This window comes from Solanum dulcamara, chromosome 6 (genome assembly GCF_947179165.1).
Source record: "Solanum dulcamara chromosome 6, daSolDulc1.2, whole genome shotgun sequence".
Taxonomy (NCBI): Eukaryota; Viridiplantae; Streptophyta; class Magnoliopsida; order Solanales; family Solanaceae; genus Solanum; species Solanum dulcamara.
This window is the reverse complement of record NC_077242.1, coordinates 68,529,814-68,535,054: the sequence shown is the minus strand read 5'-3', so window position 1 is coordinate 68,535,054 and position 5,241 is coordinate 68,529,814. Positions and strand designations below refer to the sequence as shown.

Below are 5,241 nucleotides of genomic sequence, written 5' to 3'. Positions count from 1 at the left end.
TTTCAGGTGCACACTTTTCTCTCAGATACCACAGTTACAGCCAAGAAAGTGGATTTAAAATTATACAATCTTGAGTGAAATAAATACGAAGAATCCACTAAATTGAAAATAAAGCTATAAGAAGGTACGAACTTTTCTATCGTTTTATCTACTCATTTGGGGTGGAGTCCAAGAATAAGGCATTGTTCTTGTAGAGGATTATCTTCCTCGTTTGAGATCAGGGTGCAAGTGATTCAGTGAATGTAAGTTGCAATATAACAAAAACAAAATTGTATAGAAAAGAAGGGAGGACACCTAGGAGCCTCTAGTTTATTTAATATGAAGAGTGGAGGATGCCTTCATAGCATTTGACTGATCCGCCATTTCTTTCCTTCAATAATGCCTTCGCTTCAGTATCCCAAAAGCGTCATCTTAAGAGGACACTGGTGGCATCAGCCTATTGAGAAAACTCCATTAATATGAAAAAAAATTAAAATCAATGTTCGGGTCAACTTGCGCACATCTCGCTTAATTGTAGGGTTACCTGCTACCTTCCACCAATGTGGGTACCACGTAACTCTATCCATCAAGCTTAGACAGATAGGAAGAAATCACCTAGTGGCTTTTCCACTGGTAGAAATTGAACAATTGAAACTTTGGCCAAAACATTTGCTCTTTTCCTCTTTTGAGTTCTTTCCCTAGCTAGCCTTTTTCTCGAGCCACCTAGTTGGTTAAATTTCAATGCAACTCAATAAAGAAGAAGAACTTTCAGGAGAAATTGCAGAAATAAACTGTGATCCACAAAAGTATATAACAGGAAAAACTAAAAAATCACGGCAAAACAGAAGAAAATGCAGAAACAGAGTGACCCACAAAAGTTTAGTTGCACTAAAAACTGAAAAATTAGGTGACAATAGAAGAAAATCACATACTATGCAAATAAAAAAAGAAGTGTCTGTTGACAAAATGGGAGGCCTCAGGTCCACCATATACATCATAAACACCAATATAGGTAGTAGAAGGAAAAAGTCTGTAACTAAGATCAAACATTTAAGATTTTAAATACGAAAATGCTAATAAAGATTACAATATGAATAATGTTGCAAAATAATGGTTGAACATATGCTATTAACCATAAGAACTGGCTACTACACCACATTATATGACAAAGTTATTAAATACAGTTGGCCAGGAAGCAACATGATTGTCTTTAGGGAAAAGTTCTACTTAAGGAATTAGGACATCTTCAACACTGTAATATTATGCATTGAAGCAACATTACAATCTTCCTACACATATCAAAACACATTGCATTTCAAAGAACTCTGGATACAAAATTGTATCCAAAAAAAATCTGAAACCACCATATCGTATCAGACCTTAACTAATTGACAAACAAAAAGAGCATCTACAAAAAAGAAGGCAAAATGGCTCTATTTCATGCATCAGGATAGTCTTATAAAGGGCAACCCGGTGCACTAAAACTCTCGTTATGCGCAGGGTCCGGGGAAAAGCCCGACCACAAGAGTCTATTGTATATAGGAAGGTTGTTAGCATATAAATTTTGCTTCCGACCCTTCGATAATAAATCAACAATATCCCCTGCTAGAATATCAGATAACCTTCAATAAATTAGAAGAAAATATAGATATAATCAAACAAAAATTAGAACAATGTTTTTTCTGAAAATCCCTTAGAATTTTGGGATAAAAATAAGATAGAAGTCAAGCTAGAAATGAAAGATAAAGATATAATCATTAGAGTAAAACCAATGACATACAACCCCGATGACCAAGAATAATTTCAAAAACAGATTAAGGAATTATTAAGTCTTAGAATAATAAGACCCAGTAACTCCCCCCAGTTGGTATCAAAGTCATGATAGATGTTAAAAACTTGAAAGTAGATATTACATAAAATATGTCTACTTTAGATATCAAGATTAGACAAGAAAATAGTGAAGACAAATTTGATAAAATAACTGAGGCATTAAAATGCGATGAAAACCTTAATGATATATATACAAAATAAAAAAGCAACCCTCCTTCAGTGATATAACGATAGATAATTCCATACTTTGGAAGTTTATAAGACATATAAGGAATAGCCGAGAAGGCAGAGTGACAAATGTAAAAATCCCTTTTTTAGGTAATTGGGGTCTGAAAGATATTTTCGATCAAAAAATATGAACTTGCGTTGTTACGATTATAATTATGTGGCATGTGTGAAATAGATAAATGGATATTCAAACAACAGTATCCGATATTATCAAAATAGCGGAAAAATTGGTTTGTTTTGGTTATAGGTTCTTTTAAGATTTTGTGTTCTTTTTGATTTATCAAGTCTAAGAGATAGTCTATAAACAAAGGGGGATCATCGAAGGAAAAATATCAGTGTCAACCTGTTACAAGGTAACTTCCCTTGGCGTTCCTTCAGAATATCATAACACAGCCTAGCTTCGTTTCCTACTTATACCCTTATGCCTAGAAGTAGGAAACGAAGCTAGGCTGTGCTATGATATTCTGAAGGAACGCCAAAGGAAGTTGTCTGGTAACAGGTTCGAACTGAAATGTTCAGTAAAAGTCTCGGCGGATACTCGGAGTATTTGCGGTCAAAACGGAATAGGTATGGAAGTGTGTTGGACCCTTAACCTTTTATTTAAGTTACGAAATTATACTATTATTATATTATGCTGCTCAAAAAATTTACTCTATTTCAATTATCATGTTTGATTTAGACATAACATATTCCCCTTTAGGAAGATTAATTTTACTTGTTAAACAAGATGATCGTGTTCTTAGGTATGAAAATATACCCACTCAGATTATTGATTTATCGAACCAACAATTTTCTGGAACCCCCCCCCCCCAGTTGATGTTGACACATTTACAAGATATTGATAAAGGTTTCAAGGATTCTTAATTTTACGTGTAAAAGGAAACTCTAATACTTTTTACATTTTTTTTATAACGACACAAAAAAGAAGAAAGAAGGCAAAACTTGTCAGCAAGCCAACTGAAGTTAAACCAAATAATATAACTGAGAAAATTTGAACTGACCCTGCTTTATCAAAAATAAACTTAAATTCTCTTTCACTAATTAGTACGGTAGTAATTAATTAAAATTATGATTTTTCGGGAATGGGTAGCCTTTGCTTTTTGCAGTGATACAACATTTTTATCAAGAATTCCATTAAAGATAGATAAAATATGTGAGCGTTAACCAAATTATTATTACGTATTAATTAAGTGGGGATCGCTATAGCAATTCATAAACATAAAATCATGAATCCGACTTTGTCATACCTACTTTTAGCTAACCCGAAATACGAGAGAAGAAATTAAGTAGAGGCAAGAGTACCGACAAAGGTTTCTTTGTACACTAAGAACCTTATTAGTACATATTCAGTTTCCCTTACCTTTGTTTTCATTCTTATGAGGATTTTTTTTTAACTATGAACTTCGACGAAGGTTTCTTTGTACGCTAAGAACCTTATTAGCACATATTCAGTTTCCCTTACCTTTGTTTTCATTCTTATGAGGATTTTTTTAACTATGAACTTCGACAAAGGTTTCTTTGTACGCTAAGAATCTTATTAGCACATATTCAGTTTCCCTTACCTTTGTTTTCATTCTTATCAGGGATTTTTTTTAACTACGAACTTAGACGAAGGTTTCTTTATATGCTAAGAACCTTATAGCACATATTCAGTTTCCCTTACCTTTGTTTTCATTCTTATGAGGTTTTTTTAAAACTATGAACTTGTTGTCTGTCGCAAAAGCTATCTATTAAGAAAGCCAATTTTGTCGCAACTACAGTCACAAATCAATGGATTCAAATTTACAGTCACAAACCGACATGAAGGCAGGAAACCTGAGAAAAGTTAGGGAACCAACCCAGACCAAGTGGTTTACCTCGGAAATAGTAAGAATAAATTATTAATCTTTATTAATCACAAGAATCAAACACAATCAAAGAAAAATTTAAAATATAACATAAACTAAACAAGGAGGAAAGAAATTAAGGGTAAATCATCAGAAATCAGAAGGAGCTATTACCTGGAATCAGTCCAACAACCGGAAGAAGCAGGCAAGCACAGTGAAAGTGCGAAGAAGCTGAAAAAGCAAAGGAAGCAAAGAGAATTCCAAAGAAAGATAGATGACGGTGTGAGGCAATACACGTGGGAGAAGCCTAGATCATGGAGAGTTTATCTTGACAAATGGAAATTACAAATGTAGCCTTATTAGAAATTATAAAGAGGGTACAAATGCCAAGTAAAGGACCAGATTACTCTTGAATTGCCAGGCAGGCATGTTGACCTCCTGCCTGGTTCAGTTAGTAGAACTCCCTCTTATGATATAGTAGAATGTGTGTATACTTATATAAGATATGTTACATGACTTTTTAATTAAAATAATCTTGCCATTCTCTCTCTCTATATATATATACTAGTGGTGATAGGTCGGGCGTTGCCCGGGCCCAACATGAAAAAGCTCATATTATTTTGTTATACACTAACGATATGCCTTAGTTGTTTTGGGGAGATTCAAATTTTATATATGTACATAAAAAGTTACTTTATACATTTAACGTAATTTTTAAAAAATAAGAATTGTAACGATAGAAAAGAGAAAAAAATAAATGACTATAAGGAACCAACGAAAGCCTCTTTTGTTGTGCGAGGATGTTTTCCTGTTTGTTTAGGATTCATTCCTACAGAAACTTGGTGTGTAAAAATGTTCTAGAACTCCAATCAGTTCATCAGCAGCCTAAGGTTGCAACAACCTGAAAGAGTCAGTCAGACAATTATTTGTTACAATATGCATAAATCGCTGCCAACATTCAAAACACAATCAAGATACTTTAAGAATGAGTTGCCAAATTTCATCATGACAAACAAATACAACGGATAACCAAAAGGGAAAAGAACTTAATCTTAACTTCTATTACAGATTGAACTGAAAGCAGCAGACACAGTCAAATTCTGACTGCCAAACCCATTTCTGGTTATGTGAAGACATAGAGACAAACAGCACCACCAAAATTAAAGTATAAGTCAAACATCATTCATAGAGATAGAGAGTGAATTACAAACCATCTTTGCCTTTGATGATCATATTGCTAAAGCAAAATAAGATAGAAATATTATGTTGATGCAAGTAGCCTTTAAGGTTGTCAATAGTTCGGAGACGAAACTAATAATTTGCGCCAAGTTTAGGAGTGTTCTTCATATTTCTCTCTTTATAAAGTCAAGGGGCTACC

The 5,241-nt window shown here is 33.7% G+C and overlaps 1 long non-coding RNA gene across 1 annotated transcript; it reads right to left on the bottom strand.

Annotated features, from left to right (window-relative positions):
* On the bottom strand, window positions 1-4,308 carry LOC129891322 (uncharacterized). The gene is made up of 2 exons (XR_008767167.1): window positions 4,038-4,308; window positions 1-702 (listed from the first exon to the last, which is right to left on the bottom strand). It is a non-coding gene; the product is annotated as an uncharacterized LOC129891322 (long non-coding RNA).
* Between the last annotated feature and the right edge of the window lie 933 nt (window positions 4,309-5,241).